Below are 20,074 nucleotides of genomic sequence, written 5' to 3' on the forward strand. Positions count from 1 at the left end.
CAAGTTTTAGGAACTTGTAAACCCAAAAACGATCCAAGGGATCGTCAACTCCATAAGATCTTGAACCAAATAGGGTTCGGGGATGAGGGTACGAATCCAATCTACATAAGAAAGGACCCGCCCAATAAAATAGGCCTCTACTTTGTCCAGCTCGTATTCATGTGCGCTTTCTGACTAACATGCAAACATTATATTAACCCTAAACCTGTTTATTTATGTTGGTTGAATATTAATGCAAAAACAAAACTATTATTGGCGATCACTTGAATTAAAATCATATTAGCCTAAACCAAATTATTAATTATCTTATTAAGCGTGATTTCAAATACAAATTCCCTTTAACAAGCATAAAAGGTGTGATCAAGCAATAACATAAATATAATCAAGCAACATAATAAATTAGCATCATAATCATAATATAATCATAATCATAATAAGGCATAATAAAGCTTAATAAAATAGCAAGATCCTAGGCATGATACTAACAAGATTAATAACAAATCCTAGCATGTCACTAAGCAATAAAGATCAAAGCTTTAAACCTAACATGGTACTAACATGCTATTAGAAAGAATAAAGGCACCCTAAACATGATACTAGAAAGCAATAAAAACATCCTAACATGATACTAGGAATATTAAAACATTAATAAACAAATCTAAACATGCTTTCTAAATTGAAAGAGAGTAATAAGATTACATACTTTGAAGCCTCGTACCTCTTTCTAATAACAAAATACACGAGTTAGTAAACTTCAATAAAAATAATAAAGAATTAAAGAATTAAGGAATTAAATTAGAATCAAATTAAATAAAGTTTAAACTAGATTTGGACCAAACCCTCAGAAAATATTAAACCTTGCACGTCTAGGGCGAAGGCAACTTCGAACTTGGCTAGATGATTCTAAATCTTGTGAGTGCGGAATTGTGTTTGTAAAAAGCTAGTTTAGAAAGAGAGAGAGAAAGAAAGCATATATTGCTCAAGAGAAAATAGAGAGAATTGGGTGATTGTGAATGAATGAAAACGGAGTTTTGGGACCCTATTTATAGAGAAAATAATTCGGAAAAGTATGGAATTTGATAAGGAATAAAACTACACGCTGTCGCCAGAAATTCACGCTGTCGCGAGGCGACAAGGTCTGTCGCCAAGCGACAGACTTGTCGTTTGGCGACAGTCTGACTTGGACGCGTTTTTCCACGCGGAATCCGATCTTTAATCAACTTGATCTACGGAATCCATACAGAAGATAAAAGATATTTTCAAAAAAATAATAATATAATAATAAAATAATAATATTTTATTCCAAATAAAAATCCATCTTAAAATAATTATTAAATCTAATAATATTAGAATTAAAAGGAACCTTCTAGAAACTTCTAGAAAGTTATAATTAATCCTAATAATTTTAGGAATAATAATTAACATTGGACCCTCCTCCAGATCATTGGGCCGTATGTAAATAATTAACCGGGCCCAGTTTAGTACTTTGGCCATAACTTCCTCAATATTCATCGGAATTGGGCTATTATTGGACCTTAATTATGGACCAAACTAAACTGGTTTGGCTATTTTTAATAAATAGAGTCATTTTAAAAAACAGAGAGAAGAGAATTTTAAATAAAACTAAACCGCAACACTTGACTTTTCCACACTTTCACCTCATCCGATTATGGTTCGATGTGAAAGACATTCATCACTGGGTTTGGTTTTGGGGAGACACAAATGGTGTCTACAATTCCTAAAATATCTTATATTTTAATCATAATTAGATAATATCATATATTATTCATGACAGTTCATAAAATATCGTATATTTAATTTAGTCATGAGATAGAATCAAATCATATTTTAATCTAGAAAGATAAATCATATTTATTTTTCATAACTATCCTAACAAATTTAGGAGATTCTATCCTAATTACTAGCCAATCAAATAATTTTAAAATCAACTATATCCTAATCTAATTATGGGATAATCACATTATTTAAATCAATTATTATCCTTTTGGAATATTCTCATAATATCCTAATCAATCTTATCCAAAATTAACCACTTTAATTTAGGATAATGACCAATTTAACAACTTTAAATATGGATAATATCAAATATAACAACTTTTGAAAGATTTGATTTTATCCTAAAATAAAACGATTTTATCCAAAATTAAAACTGATTTTATCCCAAAATAATTCGTAATTATCTTGAAATAATTTTTCAAAAAATGATTTTTTTTTGAAAAACGTGAGCCACCAACGCCGGGCACCGTGGTTGGCTAGCCGAAGCTAGCCACGGTGGCTGCTGCCATCACAGCAGCCACTGCCGCAAGGGCAGCAGCGTGGCAACAGCTTCTGCTGGGCTGCAGGCCACTGTGGTGGACGGTGGCACTGCTGCGCAAGGCAGCAGCCCCAGCCCTGCTCCAGCCGTGGCAGTAGCTGTGCAACGCTTGCACACTGCCGTCAACGGCCACCGGTCCTCCGCCCTCCCCTTCCCCTCCCTCTAGACTGACCATTGTAGGAGTTTATAGGTACTACGCAGCGAAAATAATATGAATCATATTCAATTAAGCACCTAATCCCAAGAATCACATGAATAACACACAAGACACATAATCATACCTTTGAAGTGTGAATTCCACGTAGCTATTCGACAGGCAAATCAGGGAGAGAATAGAGCCCTAAGTGTTGCTCCTCTACTTAGTCCACGAGATTCGAACAAGGTGTCCACCAATACTAGATTTGTCGAGTGATTGAGGAAAACCGCGATCACCACCTTTTCGGACAACCGACCACCGCACGAACCACCACCACCACGAGACACCACCGGCGCCGAGGAGGAGGAGAGAGCCGTGTGAGAGAGGACTTTGAGAGGGGTTGGGTTTCGTGTTTGCTAATTCGGGTTTGATCAAAAGATCAGTAAAACTGCTTGCATGCAAACCTAGGCACTTAGTCTATTTATAATCTCATTATAACTAGACTAGTGCACGAAGCCCAAATCCCTCCTTATTCCTCCATATGGCCGGCCACCTAGAGTGATGAGGCCCAAGATGGGCCTCGTCCTCTAATGCTCGATCTAGCCCCTTTGTGTGACCTTATAGGATCCATCTAATTGGGCTTTGGTCTATTTTACTAGTCCAAATATCGTAAGTACCTCTAGCTATGGAAAAACGACGACCTAAATGTCCGGACTTAATTATCTCCATAATTTGATCCATTTGTATATCTAGTAATTGCACACGACGAAGACATAACTCCTTCATAACCCTGAAGAGGGTGGGTTCGAATTGTTAAAATTTGAGTTGTTTAGGGTTGTTGGTATCGCGAAGGTGATAACGACCCCCTCCGAGAGATAATTATTGAGCGCCGACGAGGAGGTCAAATTGGGGTTGACTTCGCTTTGTTTTTCTCCATTGATGTTGATTTTTTCAGTGTTTAGGTTTGTCTGTGATGGGCGCGGAAACGGTAGGTCGTTGGGCTACCTCCCCACCCAATCAAACAATATTTATAACTCAACAAACCCCTATGGAAGTATAGTAGTAAGTCGAGGTCGAACCCAAAGGAATGGAAATTGAATGTCTATTGTCTAATGTTAAGCTACTCCGAAGTCAAATGCGGGGTTTATGGTAAGAACTAGAGCTAGAGCTAATCAATGCAATGAACTTGTATAAAATCAATATAAAAGACACTAGGGGAATTGATCCACATGTAATTGCAATAGAGAAGGGTAATTTGGGAGGTCAAACCAACTAAGTCAAGTGATATGAGGGAAGATCAAACATGCATCCAAAAGAGCATACCAAGTTATTCTCCTAGAGGTCTAACTAGCGCCAACTACGCTAAACACTAACTAGGAAACGTCACAAGATACCTCAATCGAGAAATTGCAAGTCACTAATCAATGGTCCGTATCATAGCAAGCTTACAATGCAATCTAGTGCACCAATTAAAGATGGCCAAGCTTCAATCAATCACACACATGCACATGAATCATCAACCAAGTTTAATCACATCATCAACTCCATTAATTATCCCCAAATTACTCTAATCCATCACTCATACATGCTTCACCATTACCCTAGCTAGTAAACTACTCAATAGCCATAGAAATTAAGATCAAAACTACACTAATCATCAATTTCATCATCAACATATTAGAAATCAAAAGATCAAATCAACAATCAATCAAACTTCAATCAAACATCAAACAATCAACAATAATATGAAAAACAAATGAAATCAACTAAGAACAAACTTATATTGAAATCAAAGATGAAAGATCCTTACAAACTTGATCAAAAGATCAATTACAATGGAGAATTCTTGAACAATCAACCAAAAACCATGAGTTTCTATCTCTTCAATTCTTGAGTTTCTCTCTCTAAATTCTAATCAAAAACTAAGATCTAATAGTTGAATAAAAAAACTTAGCCAAAAATAGAAGGAAATAACTATATATACAAAGGAGAGGTCGGTTATGACGCCCAAAAATAGACCCACGCCGGTGCGGTCGCACGTAGGAGAGAGAAAGGCGCGCACGAAAAACATACCCAGCTGGGTGCGCCCGCATGCGCCTGATGTGCGGCCGCACGCGCCACCTGTGCGGCCGCACATCCCTCGTGTGCGCCCGCACCTAGCTGGGTGAACTTCCTCCCTTTTCTTCGTCCTAGCTCATGAGGTGCACACACCATAGGTGATGGTGATGGGGGACAAGGTAGGCAGCAACTTTCCTTGGTATTTTTGATGAACACAAGCCATGAAAAGTGCACAACCAAGGTCTTAAAGCTTGCTCTTCAGGTCCTTCTTGACTTGAAGCTCTTTGCACAAGCATAAGGCATGAAAAGCGATGAAAAACCATGGAAAGGAAGCTCGGGAATTCTTGGACAATCAATCACAACCTACAAATAAAAGAGAAAAAGCAAATAAAAGGGAAAAACAACAAATAAACTAGAAAATGCACAAAATAGAGAAACTAACTATGAAAAGCATAAAATGAAGAAATTAAGAATAAAACTAAGGAAAACTAAAGAAAAGATTAATAAAATGAAATGAAATTCATCCAAAAAGAGTCAAATGAGTGCCATAAATGTCACTCATCAAATTCCCCCAAGCTAAACTTTTGCTTGTCCTCGAGCAAAACAAAGCAAGAAAGATCAAGGATGAAAAATTTATTGAAAATGAAAAAGAACGACTCAAGATAAGAATATACACTAAGACTCACTGTCGTAGGAATCACGATTGCTTTTAGCTACAACAATCCCTTTAAACCCCAAAGTCGCCTATGAGGACGAGTAAGGTCTCGTAAGGGTATCCTAAGAGTTTGACCCATAACTCTCCACCAAACATCAATGAGGCAAACCATAAAAATAAAAGAAAAGAAAATGAAAACAAAACCTTTACGAAATGAACTCACATAAAGACTATAATGCAGATGAATGAAAATCTTTCTCAAGTAGTTAAGGTATGCACTTTTCAAGATATCTAAGGTTGATTGAAACATAGGGTATGCTAGGCATAGGAACTAGACATCTCAATCCACGTTCATCCCAAACGATCTTACCGCGTTCTCCCCACTAATCTCAAATCTCCCCTTAGCGAGTATCCCAATGATTCCTCGAAGGAACCGGGAAAAGAATTTTATTTAGGCTACTCGACAATCTCGACTATGCATCCCCTTTCCTTAGGCAATGACCCATGATGCCCTCCCCCGAATAGTGACTCAACTATCTAGGTCGAAAGGTCTTTCCCCAAGGTTGTAACGTAAGGCATAAAGGGTGAAGGTAGGCTAAAATTTAAAATTTGGTGATTTTCCTAAAAAGTGAAGCAAAAGGGTGATCAATCCTTAACACCACAATCAAGAAATTACCAAACAAAAACAACACCCCCAAGCTTACTTGAAGCTATACTCACAAAGAAATATATACAAAAAGCGTACACGCTTCTCCCCCAAGCTAAAATGAAGCATTGTCCTCAATGTTTAGAAGGAGAAAAGAATACATCAAAATATTTTTGAATTTTTCACTTTTTCAATTTTTTTGTTTTTTAATTTTGAACTCGCAATGTCCTTGCCTTTTGCTAAATTCGGACGGCTTTTTCTATTATGCAACTTATTAGTCCATGCCTTTTATGAAGTAGGACGGCTTTTTCTCAAACATTTGCCATTATTTACAAAGAAAATGATATCACAAACTTGCACTCATAGAAACCAAAACTCCAACTCATCCACCACAAACTCCATCATAAATGATCAAATTGCTTCACAAAAACCAAGAATAGAAAGAAAATAAAACAAAAGGTCAAAGTACTAAAGATGTGGCTTGAAAAGAAGGTATAAGGCTCAAATGGTTGCAAGAAGGCAAATGTAAACACAAAAATAGAGAAAATAACAAACTATATCAAAAATGAAAAATACCACCCCGAAAAATGTGCCTTTGTCCTTCCTAGATAGTTCGGTCTCGGGTTTAAGAATCATACATCAAGCTTTATTAGATTAGGTTTGCATAGTCAAGGATCCACGCCGCTCATACAAAGAATGTTGAAGGCTTGAAAAACAATGAACCTCACATGGATGTAGAAAAAACTCACTAATGGTGTCAAATTGACTATAGGGAGCAACTACCAAGCATGCCACAAACAAGTAGAATCCGGCTTCATGATCCTCCTAGTTCAAACCAACTACCCTAGCATATACCTATCCTAGAGTCAACCGAACATAGTCTCAAACCGTGCATACCTTTACTACCTAGGAAGAAAATCATGCAAAAGACAAAGTCTAATGTATAAAGTCCAATTCAAAAGAAATAAAAATGAAAAATATGCCTCAAAATCATACCACAAATAAGAAAGAAAAATAAAAGAAAATAAAAGAAAAGGAAAATAAAAGAAAATAAAAGAAAAGAAATGGAGACATAGAGAAAGGAAAATAGGAGAAATAATATGAATGGACTAGAAAGCAAGTTAAACACATAAGAACCCAATCGACAAACAAGTGATCGATCGACATCATCGTCATCGATCCCAAACACATTATGTGTTAACAAGCATCCATCCTCGAACCATTCAACTTCCCCTAAACTAATCCTATTCTATGCAACCAAGAAAAATAAAGAGAAAAATAAGAAAGATCTCACCGGCCTCCAAGCTTAGCAAAAATAAACGAAGCAAGTAGAAACCACCTCGTTGCATTCTATATCCAAAAGCTTCTTCAAGAAACCAAGTGAGAAAGAGAAAAATAAAAGAAACTATAAACAAAGAAAATGGTTAGTAACTTCAAAACAAAGGAAAGAAAATAACAAATAAAAGGAAACTAAACTAAGCAAAAAGTATATACAACTAAGGGAAAATAAAAGCTAAACTATCAAAGAATAAAATAAATAAAAGAAAGAAAACTAAGAAAGCAAGAAACTAACTAACTAACTAAAGAACTAAACTAAACTACAAAATTTGGATTTCGGGAATTTGGATCAAAGGGTTTTGGATTAAAGGGATTTGGATATAAGGGAGCAACCACAACAACAACATCATAAGCAAAGCATCATCACAAACAACAAGTAACTAAGCAAAATGGGCAAGCATACTAGATACAAGGAAAGTAGCCTAGAGATCAAGAAAAAGAGGAAACCAAATAAGAGGAACAAAAATAAACATGCAAGCAACTAAGATATGTACACAACAACAAGAATTGGCCACCGAGCAAAGCATTAGTTCCCCCAAGCTAGATAAAAATACATCTCAACATCCCAAGCAATACAAAACAAGCATCAAGAATATAAAGGATGGAGGCAAAAAGCACAAAAAGCATAAGGGAACTAATGACTACTACCATCACCACCACCACTACCACTACCGCTAGGCCCGGCCCCATTGGGTCAATGTTGCCCACGGGGTCATCGAAGGGATGAGGATAAGGCTCCCATCCTCCGGTGAAACCCTCGGGCCACCCATAATGCCCCTTGAAAAGATCTTGTTGCCAAGGAGCAAGAGGGGTGAAGTTATCGGGAAAGCGTAGTTCGTAAGGGTGGTTGTCATGGACATGGGGGTAATTAGGATCACCCCTATAGTCACATCCACCGGGAGCCTTGTAATCGTAATTACCTTGCTCATCCGGGTAGAAGCGACGCTCGGTATCGGGGTCGGAAGGACCCGACCAATATGGATGCCCGTAAGAAGGTATAGGACCTTGTTGGGGCGGGAAGTACGGATAGTTAACCGGGGGAACAATGTTCCCGCGGTCAACTTCCGCATCATATATTTGTTGTTGTTGTGCAAACATACCTTGTTGCATTTCTTGGATACCTCTCAATTGATCGTAGATGGCCCCAAAATCTTGATCATACATGCCGTCCAAATGGATTTGCAATCCACTCATTTTCTCACTAAGAGCCCTCATATCGGCATTCTCATAAGTATGTTGCCCTTCTTGTTGTTGTTCTTGAGGAACTTGTTGTTGTGGAATTTGTTGTTGTTGTTGACGTTGTTGTTGTCGTTGTTGTTGTTGTTGGAGGACTCTTTGGAACTCCTCCTCATCATCCTCATCATCCTCATCGGAGTCAAAGTTGGGACGCCGAAAAGACCTAGGGACATGCCAAATGTTCTCGGTGTTGATCCGGCCCAATGAAGTCAATCCGGGGTTAGGCAAAAAGCACCAATGCTCATTGTTCCTTAACCACTCATATCTCCCATCCTCATAATTCTTGGAGATGAATTGAATTTGACCCAATTGTCTCAAGTCAAGATATTGGGTGGTGTTGTCTCCAACCTCCTTGCAAAAGGGAAGATAGTGGTCAAGGCGGAGGCGAGTCAAAAGCCTAGTCACCATGCCCCCGCATGGAATCTCTCCCGTGCTCCGGCCTCTAAGATCAACACAATATTGGGCGAAAATGTACCCCAAGTTCAATCGGCCAACATACTCCGGGCGAGTAGACAACCATAGCACCTTGAGCTCAAGCTTGCTCGTCTTCCCCAATTCTTGCTTGGGGAACACAACATACCCCAAAAGGCGGTGTAACCCTAAGGCAAGGTTGGTACACCGAAGAGATCTTGGCTTTGTTGGTGATGAATTCATTACCACCCGAAATATCTTCCCACCAAGAGTTATGATCGTACTCCGGGAAGATGTACGGCTCAACATTCAAGATATCCCCATGGGGGTCAAAGTCCAAAGCCGCGTTAAACTCTTCCAAAGAATGATCGAAATAGTGATTGAAAATTTGGAAACGCACCCTATATTGCCCTCCCAAGGGCACAAGCTCCAAGTAGCCAAAAACTCCAAAGTTGGCTCCTTGTAGGTGCGGTAGGCCGAGTTGATGAAAGACCCCATTCGCAAATTCAAGAGCAAGGACCTCACATCTTCATCTATCCCCAAACTAGTCATATCACGTTGGAGATAGTGGCGGGTCAGTTTAAGGGTTCTTTCTTCCTTTAATTGTTGGTAAATGGTTTTTTGTTCGATTGTGAAGTTTTTCTTTTTAGGAAGAGAGGTGGGTGGTCGTGTTTGAGAGGAGGGGTTTGATGTGCTTGGCCTAGAAGAAGTGCTAGGCCTAGAAGAAGTACTTGGGCGAGGTTCCTCAATGTAAACATCGGTCTTTCTCTTTTTGGTGAATTTCTTGAGGATTTTAGACATGTTTGAGGTTTAGGGAAAAATCACCAACAACAATCAAAGAGCAATTCCAAAAACCAAAGAGCACTACACCAAAGTGACAACTTACTACCAAGATTTCCAATTCACAATTTCACACTTTCTTCCACCAAAATCAACTCCAATCAAACCAAATACACCTATTATCCAAGAACAACTTCTTTCAATCAATCCAAGAACAACCAAATAACCAACACCAATATCAACACTTACTACCCAATTTCCAAAATTCAATCTCACAAATTATCAATGAACAATGATGTAAATTGCTACAAAACCAACAAACAACACAATGTTATGCAATTTCAATCAACAAACATCACAAAATCACATCCAATATCAAAATCAATCATCAAAAATCACAAAACCCATACTACACTATTCATGCTCATACAAAAATTCAATCTTAGAAAAATTATGATATAATTGACAAAATTAAAGCAAGGATAAGTGATTATACCATACAAGATGCAAGATTGACCAAGTTTGAGCCTCCAATTTCAATCACACACAAAAGCCCCAAATTTCATTCAACAATGGAGGAGAGAGAATGAGGGATATTTGGGCCAAAATGTGAGGAATTTGATGAGTAGGAAGTTTTGTGAGTGAATTTAGGTGAAAATGGAGTGAATTTTGTGAAGATTTGAAGAATTTTTTATGGTGAATGAGGGTTATGGAGGTGCGCACGAGAGGAGGGTTTGAGAGGGGAGTGCGTGAGGTAGAGATATGAAATGAGGGGAATGAAAGGAAGAAGAAGGAGGAGGAAATAAGAGGGCACGGAGCAGGGGCGTGCGGCCGCACCAGGCTAGTGTGCGCCCGCACACGCAGCATGTGCGGCCGCACATCAGCGTGCTTCCTCATTCCTTCTCTTTTTTTTTTCTTTGATACTTACTGACCACTTGGGTGCGCACATGAATCATGATGGTGATGAGCAACAACATAGGCAGTAGCTAAAAACATTTTTAGTGTGCTCAAAGTTAAAAATTCATGTGCTCACCACAAGAACTCACTAAGCATCAACTTTCCCCAACTTTCAAAACATGAATTTCCTATCTTACCTCTCTAAAATTCTTACCCCTTTTACCTCAAATTTCGATTGGAATCGAACACATCCATGATAAGTGCCGCAAACACCTTCCATTCACCATGCATACTTGAAGAAATCCAATCCCGCAAAGTTCATCCTAAAAATCCAAACAACTAGAAAAGTGAAAGAAAAGAAAAGGTAATAAAAGAAACAAAAACAAGAAAACTCAAAAATCAAAAAGAAAAGTTAGAATCTCCGGGTTGCCTCCCGGGAAGCGCTTACTTAAGGTCCTAAGCTCGACCCTTCCTCCAAATCATGGAGGGTCAAAGAACACCACCTTCTTCAAGGTAGTAGAAAGAGCAAAATCCTCTTCATTCTTAAGCAACCTCTCATTGTTGCTTGATGAAATCTCCATAGAATTCTTCTCAAATTCACATTTTTCTTTTCTCAACTTCTTTCTTTTTCTCAACTTCTTTGAATCACGAGCCTTCTTCTTCGGCTTTTTGTTCAATGTAGATGGAACTTCAACATCCACAACATAGAAACTTTCTCTTCTTCTTGAGAAATAAGCTCAAACCAACTTGGAATCTCAACTTCCTCCTCATCACTTGGCTTGGGAATCATAATTTCTTCTTCACTAACCTTCATGCTATCACAACTTGCAAAAACATCATCAAAATTCTCAAGAGTATTTTTAGTAGAAGAATCAATCATGCATACATTGTCATTAGAACGAGAAAGACTAGCACATGCTATATCTTGCACAAAAGATAGAGACTCATGCATTGGTTTCAACTTAAAACTCTCCTCTTGCTTACCACATCTCAAAGTAATGCGGCTTCCTTTCACATCTATCAAAGCTCCCGAGGTAGCTAAGAAAGGTCTCCCTAAGATGATTGGAATATGTTCATCTTCCTCAATCTCCAAAACCACAAAATCTACGGGAAAAACAAACTCTCCAATCTTAAGAGGGACATCATCAACTCTCCCCTTAGGAATCTTGATAGATCGATCGGCCAATTGAAGGGTTATATTGGATGGTAGAAGCTCACCTAAATCAAGTCTTTTGAAAACCGAATAAGGCATGATACTCACACTAGCCCCTAGATCACATAGAGCATTCTCAAACATCATTTTCTTGATCTTGCAAGGAATTGAAAAGTTTCCCGGATCCTCCATTTTCTCCGGAAGCTCACCATGGACAAGAGCACTAAAACATTTCCCTCCTTCCATCGAATTGCCCTCATTACAATCTTCCTTCTCCTCTAGAATCTCCCTTAGAAACTTAGAGTACTTAGGCATTTCGGGAATTGGCTCGGTAGAGGGTGTGGAAACATGAACTTCCTTAAGAACTTCAAGGAACTTCCCAAATTGCTCATCCATTTTAAACCTTAGAAATTTTTGGGGGTAAGGTAGATCGGGAAATTTCTCTTCCTCACAAATCTTTTCAACAACATTCTCTTCTTTTTCCTCATCCTCACAATAGACTTCCTTGGACTCAACCCTCTCAACTTCATTCTCCAAAGCACTCCTCTCATCTTCTCCCTCCATTGAACAAGAAACTCCCTCACTAAGGTCACTCCCACAACTAGTGGTAATAGAATACACGGGTTTCTTTGGTTCAACACCTTGGGAAGGTAAAAAAGAAGGACTAGCATAATCCTTGAGAGTATTTGCTGGTTGGGTTATTTGAGTCTCAAGCATCTTATTGTGAGTCATCATTTCATTGAACTTCTTATCACTAACCGCCATGTAGGTGTTAATGATCTTGGTTTGATTGTCAATCAATTCTTCCAAATTAGTCCTAGGAGAAGAAGGTTGTGAATAGGAATTTTCACCTTGAGTCTTTGGAACAAATCCAGGTAGGGGACCTCTTGAGCATTGTTTTGAAAATTACCCCTTCCTTGATTGTTCCAAGTACCCCTATTTTGATTTTGACCATAACCTTGATTATGGTTACCACCACCTTGATTATAGTTACCACTACCTTGGTTTTGATTTCCATAACCTTGGTTTTGATTACCATAATTTTGATTTTGATTACCATAATTTTGGCTTTGATTTTGGCCACTATAACCTTGGTTATTATGGCTACCACGAGAACCTTGATTCCCTTGGTTCCTATAACCACCACCATGATTATAGTTGTCAAAATTGCCTTGGTTTTGGTAATTCTTATTCCATTGACCTCTTTGATTATCAAACCTTTGAACATTGTTGTTTGACACATAATTCACATGCTCACACTCATTGTTATCAAACTCATCAACACATTCATTATTACAATTGTTAGAGTCATGATCATATGATCCACATGCATCACAAAACAAACAACCCATAGGCATATTATGTGAAGTGGGAGGGGTTTGAGAGTTAGAAGAAGTACCTCTCCCCTTAAATTGGGAGGGAAGATTCGAAGCTTGAGAAGAGGAAGAAACACTCTCCAACTTGGCTTTGATTGTGGTCACCTCCTTTCCCAAGTTTGTCATTTGAGAGGAAAGATTGTTGATCGCATTTAGATGGTCCACCGAATACAATGAAGATTGCTTGCTTGAAGAATCTCTCTCCCCATCTTGCCAATCTCGATAATAGGTCACCACATCCTCAATAATGTCCACCACTTCTTCTTCGGTCTTGTTCATGATAGGACCACCGGCCCCTCCATCAAGGCATGACTTGCCTTGGGGACTCAAACCACCATAGAAGATTTGGATCACTTGGTATGTTGGAATTCCGTGGTGAGGACATTCTCTTTGATACTCCTTAAATCTTTCCCATGCTTCATAGAGACTTTCATTTGGCTTTTGCTTGAACCCTTGAATTAAAGCCCTTGCCTCCGTCGTCTTCTTTTGAGGGTAGAAACGGGACAAGAAAGCTTTTGTGACATCATCCCATGTTCTCAAAGAATTGGGCTTCACTTCTTTGTCTAGCCATTCCAAAGATCTTCCTATGAGAGAGAAGGGGAACAACTTGAGGCGGATAAACACTTGAGAAACTCCATTGACTTTGATAGTGTTGCAATATTTTTCAAACTCCTTAAGATGGTTCAATGGGCTCTCATTCTTATCCCCACTATATTGTCTCCTCTCAATCAAGGTGATCATGGCCGGCCTAATTTCAAAGTCGTTTGCCGGTGTTGTAGGTGGAGCTATGCCGCTCTCAAACCTATATGCACCGGGCACTCCTAGCTCCTTCAAGGCAACTCTCGGATTTTCTCCCATGACTTGCTCTTCTTCAATCTCTTCTTCTCTTGAAGAACTATAATCCAATGACTTGTTAGCTACTCTCCTCCTTGAGAGAGTTCTCTCAATCTCCGGATCAAAGGGAACAATTGAACGATCTCGGGATCTATGCATACAAAACTCAAAGAAAATATTAGTAGCACGGCTACAAGTGTAGCCTAAAGAGTAAAATCTTTTTGTATTTTGCAAATAAAGTGGAATAGACTCAACAACAATATACACTCAAGACACCATTCCCCGGCAACGGCGCCATTTTGATGGGCGCGGAAACGGTAGGTCGTTGGGCTACCTCCCCACCCAATCAAACAATATTTATAACTCAACAAACCCCTATGGAAGTATAGTAGTAAGTCGAGGTTGAACCCAAAGGAATGGAAATTGAATGTCTATTGTCTAATGTTAAGCTACTCCGAAGTCAAATGCGGGGTTTATGGTAAGAACTAGAGCTAGAGCTAATCAATGCAATGAACTTGTATAAAATCAATATAAAAGACACTAGGGGAATGGATCCACATGTAATTGCAATAGAGAAGGGTAATTTGGGAGGTCAAACCAACTAAGTCAAGTGATATGAGGGAAGATCAAACATGCATCCAAAAGAGCATACCAAGTTATTCTCCTAGAGGTCTAACTAGCGCCAACTACGCTAAACACTAACTAGGAAACGTCACAATATACCTCAATCGAGAAATTGCAAGTCACTAATCAATGGTCCGTATCATAGCAAGCTTACAATGCAATCTAGTGCACCAATTAAAGATGGCCAAGCTTCAATCAATCACACACATGCACATGAATCATCAACCAAGTTTAATCACATCATCAACTCCATTAATTATCCCCAAATTACTCTAATCCATCACTCATACATGCTTCACCATTACCCTAGCTAGTAAACTACTCAATAGCCATAGAAATTAAGATCAAAACTACACTAATCATCAATTTCATCATCAACATATTAGAAATCAAAAGATCAAATCAACAATCAATCAAACTTCAATCAAACATCAAACAATCAACAATAATATGAAAAACAAATGAAATCAACTAAGAACAAACTTATATTGAAATCAAAGATGAAAGATCCTTACAAACTTGATCAAAAGATCAATTACAATGGAGAATTCTTGAACAATCAACCAAAAACCATGAGTTTCTCTCTCTTCAATTCTTGAGTTTCTCTCTCTAAATTCTAATCAAAAACTAAGATCTAATAGTTGAATAAAAAAACTTAGCCAAAAATAGAAGGAAATAACTATATATACAAAGGAGAGGTTGGTTATGACGCCCAAAAATAGACCCACGCCGGTGCGGTCGCACGTAGGAGAGAGAAAGGCGCGCACGAAAAACATACCCAGCTGGGTGCGCCCGCACGCGCCTGATGTGCGGCCGCACGCGCCACCTGTGCGGCCGCACATCCCTCGTGTGCGCCCGCACCTAGCTGGGTGAACTTCCTCCCTTTTCTTCATCCTAGCTCATGAGGTGCACACACCATAGGTGATGGTGATGGGGGACAAGGTAGGCAGCAACTTTCCTTGGTATTTTTGATGAACACAAGCCATGAAAAGTGCACAACCAAGGTCTTAAAGCTTGCTCTTCGGGTCCTTCTTGACTTGAAGCTCTTTGCACAAGCATAAGGCATGAAAAGCGATGAAAAACCATGGAAAGGAAGCTCGGGAATTCTTGGACAATCAATCACAACCTACAAATAAAAGAGAAAAAGCAAATAAAAGGGAAAAACAACAAATAAACTAGAAAATGCACAAAATAGAGAAACTAACTATGAAAAGCATAAAATGAAGAAATTAAGAATAAAACTAAGGAAAACTAAAGAAAAGAGTAATAAAATGAAACGAAATTCATCCAAAAAGAGATCAAATGAGTGCCATAAATGTCACTCATCAGTCTGCGAGTTTGATGATTGTGAATTGGAGTTTAAAATAGGGGAATGGGAAGGGTTTGCATGCTTCACCATTGTTGAAACCGAGTTACTATCTGCCAGATGGCACAAAAGTTCTTTTGAGAGGGAAATTGGAGACGAAGAGGAAGCATGTTGCTCAGTTGCTCTATAAAGAGGTTTTTTTTTTTAATATATAAAATACATAAGTTGATCTTGGGCTTCAACCATTTTAGTTGAATTGGTCCTTTAACATGGTATCAAGAGCTAGCGTGATTCAAAAGGCACGAGTTCAAATCTAATCTACGGCCACTTTCAAGTGGGATATTTCACACTGGGTATGAGGAGGTCCATGCCGCATCCACACTTCAAGCCCAAAGAACTCTCATATGAGGAACGCGATAGAGTATCGATTCAAGATTTCAACTACCAACTTAAATTTCTAACCTATTTGAATTAATAGAAACAGAATAATGGTATCTAAAGTCATAAAAAGAAAAAAAAAAAAAAAAAATCTAAGAACTCATCTTAAATATGGAAATGAGGTCGGATTCTAACACGGGTACACGCTTAATTGTATCGCATGAACAACCACATTCATTTATTGCTAATTTAAATAAATCAATTAGGAGTTATCATATACAAAACCAATATGACATCTCTAGGCACCATAGCCTATCAAAGATTAGTACTTCGTAGTATCTGAGACAGAAGCAGTGTCTTTGATTGCGATGTAGTAGAACGTCAAACTTGCTAATTGATCATTCAGCAGTGACTTTACTTAATTTAAGTGAATGCTCTTGTAGACGTTGCTTACAGTTGTAATTTAGATCAAAGTCAATGCAAAAATTGTCCTTTTATGCTGATTGATTATTGCCTCAAAATAAATGTTTTTCTCCTAAGGCGGGGTCGTGATTTGTTAGAAGTGGTTGACATATTTCAATTTCAAAGTTGCATTTTGTGTTAACAAGTCAACATAAGAAGAATTTTGTCCCTATTGTTAGGTTAAATTAAATCAAAGTGAGGGTTGGGAAAGTTTTAGTACTTGGAATTGGTAACGAAAATTGTTCCCTCACAATCACTCATTCTCCTCACACCATGAGGAAAATCGAGTTGTGTACACATCTGAAGCGTTAATAATATGTATGTTCTAGAATATTGTATGGTGATATCTAGTAAAATTGGACGATATTGAACAATCCCCATCATGAAAGATAGCCATAGTAAATTAGAAGTCATAAAATACAAAGAATGTCACATATACCTTATTAACTTTTCCAATGGTCTCTACTTCCTTTTTTTTCTTTTTTTTCTAAGTAGTTTTCAATGCAATAGGCCAAACAAAATAGAGAATAAATAAGCCAACACTAATAAAATGGAGTCCAAATGGTTTTAAATCCTCTGTTCCATTTTTCATATTCCATTTGTGTTCCACTTAATATCATTGGTTGTAATAATTACAAGGCCCCACTTCTCAAATTTTAAAAAGCAAATAAATATTTTAAGAACCAATCATATTTAATTGAACACAAATGGGACACAAATTATGGGACAAATGATTTTCTCCCAGTCCAAATTCTATTAGTGAGAGAAGTAGAACGTTGATAATTTAAGGAAAGAACTTTTTTTTTTTTTGAACGGAGCCTATTTAATTATTTCAACTTATCTTTAGGTCGGGCCGGGTAGCCACATCTCGTGTTATAACATGTATAAACAATATGTGCACGATTGATTTGATTTTTTTTTTTTTTAAAAAAAATATTTTTGTTGCAATAAAAAATTAGTATAATATTTTTCAACTGTTAAATTTCATTATGGTGTGTATACATAGAGGTGATCAACTATAGCCCGACCCACTAACCCATTCCGTTCTGGCCTGAAAATGAGCGGGTTTTGGCAAACCTTAATATACTTTTGAATACCCGATCCCGGCTTGAAATAATGATTTGTAACACTTTTTAATACTTTGTGTTATGTTTATATACTATAATTCATCTGTTTTTCTTTTACATGCAACAATTTGAATTTTACACTATTTTTTGTGCCACTTTGACTAGCTTTGATGATTTATAACTAAGCCTTACAGAGATATAGTAACATGGGATCTTGTTAGATTCGTCTTGAGTTATACATTTTAAAATCAAATGTTTATAATATTTACATAACGGTTGAAATAATGCATCAAAAAGCGTGCAAAAAAAAAAAGAAGTGTTGCAAGTATTTAAAAAAAAAGGAAGTATATAAATTGTAATTTTTTATTTTTTTTTAAAAAAAAAACTAGCACTGCAATCCAACTTGAAATAAGAATTAGTTTGGGGTTAATTCTTTCCACTATATTATTGTTGTTTTACGCCTTGAAAAACCGCAATTTCTATCTTACTCCTGGAGTATCGTGCACATGGTACTCCAGATTTTATAAATTCATGTTATTTTGATGTTAACTTCTTATTATTTCAGTTTATATATATGTTATATTTAAATAAATGTATGTTATTTTGTCTTTTTTCTCAGTCATCTTCCTCCCACACTCTCTCTTCCTCTCTCAGCTACTCCAACTCAAAATCACACTTTCTCTTCCTTTCTTTATTCAATTTTCTGGGTTTCTCAGAAATCAACCTCTCACTCTCACTCTCTCTCTTCCTCTCACTACTCCAATTCTAAATCAAAGACACTTTCTCTCTCCTCTTTTCTTCTTCCAATTTTTTGGGTTTCTTGAAGCTATTTATGGTTCAAATGTGTTCATGTCAAGAAATTTAGTACCTCCTGAAGTGTTCGATTCTCCTTAAACTCAACGTTGCTAATGTTATTTTGATTTGAACTTATTATTATTTCAACTTATATACATGTTATTTTTTGAATAATTACTTGTTATTTTATGTAAATTAAAGATAGTATGAATGGAGGTTGAAGTAAATAAGTATTGTAACAAAATAACACAACATTTAAGCAAAATAACATAAAGTGTAAGCAAAATAATTCAAACATATTGTGTAAGGAGTACCATGATCCATTGTACTCTAGGAGTATATAATTCTAATTGATAGTCATAGAGGACAACATGCATTCCCATAAATCATCATATGATTATATCATTCATTTGTATTGAGAAAGCATTATTATTGGATTGGAATAATGAGACAACGTATATAGGCCAGGAGTAGTGAGACTATGCTATTTTACCTGATCTAATTTTCTCATTTATTAAACTTTGAGCTTATGTTGTATACTAATCCTTAAATTAAAATTCACAAATGAGTTGTCTTTAAATGTGTATTGGTTAATTAATAATATATTATTTTGTCTAATCAGATTATTTATAAAACAACTAAAAAGATATTAATTGGTCTAATCAGATTATATATAAAACCAGTAAATATTTGCTTAAATCAGTTGAAGTGAGTTATTGTAAGCTTAACTACTTTAGATAGGCAGTATCCAACACACAATTAGTAAACTAGTCCTGCTTACAAAGAATAACCAATGTCATTCCAACTAAGGGCCTATTATTCTGATTTGCTGACTGAATTAATTATGAGAGAAAGAAATTATAAATTGAACTAAACTGAACTGAATTATTTATGAGAGAACGAAATTAGGAACTGAACTGAACTGAGCTGAACTGTATTGTTTATGAGAGAAGGAAATTATAAACTGAACTGAATTGAAATTAATAAGTTGAAGAGAACAAATCCTAATTATAACTTAACTCAAAAAACAACTCCAAAAATGCGCAAAGTAATGCTTAATCAAGTCTAACATTTGCCAGATCACTTTAATATCTTAGACAAAGTGATACAATTTTTTAACAAAGAAAGAGAGAATATATATATACGGTTTATAGCAACAAACACCATGGATGTTAACAGAATAACAGTAGACAAAAGAGTTATATGATATTCTGTAAGAATGTTTACAAATATTTAGGGTATCTACTTCTCTGCTTGTCCTTACTCTTAGCCCTATTGTACTTCCCACCATTAACTAAGTATACTAACATCTTTTATTTAGCATAAACTTGTAAACAAGATGGATATACATTAAATATATATTATTGTTTAACATAAATAATGTTATTTTCAACGAATAAATGTCCTCCCTACATAGTCTAAAAGTTACCAGTACTTAATTGATAATTTTTATAAATGATAAGTAAAAATAAAAATATCTCTTTTTAAAAATCATAAATTACCGGTTAATTTGATCATTACTTCTACAAATTCTTAAATGAACCTGGTTCACACTAATTATTGTGGACCACTAACATTAGGGAAACT

The 20,074-nt window shown here is 36.8% G+C and overlaps 1 non-coding gene across 1 annotated transcript; it reads left to right on the forward strand.

Annotated features, from left to right (window-relative positions):
* Positions 1-13,388: 13,388 nt before the first annotated feature.
* On the forward strand, positions 13,389-13,494 carry LOC145615777 (small nucleolar RNA R71). Its single transcript, XR_014107368.1, has one exon. It is a non-coding gene; the product is annotated as a small nucleolar RNA R71 (small nucleolar RNA).
* Positions 13,495-20,074: the final 6,580 nt, after the last annotated feature.

The sequence above is a fragment of the Chenopodium album genome, chromosome 25 (assembly GCF_948465745.1).
Source record: "Chenopodium album chromosome 25, dcCheAlbu1.1, whole genome shotgun sequence".
Taxonomy (NCBI): Eukaryota; Viridiplantae; Streptophyta; class Magnoliopsida; order Caryophyllales; family Amaranthaceae; genus Chenopodium; species Chenopodium album.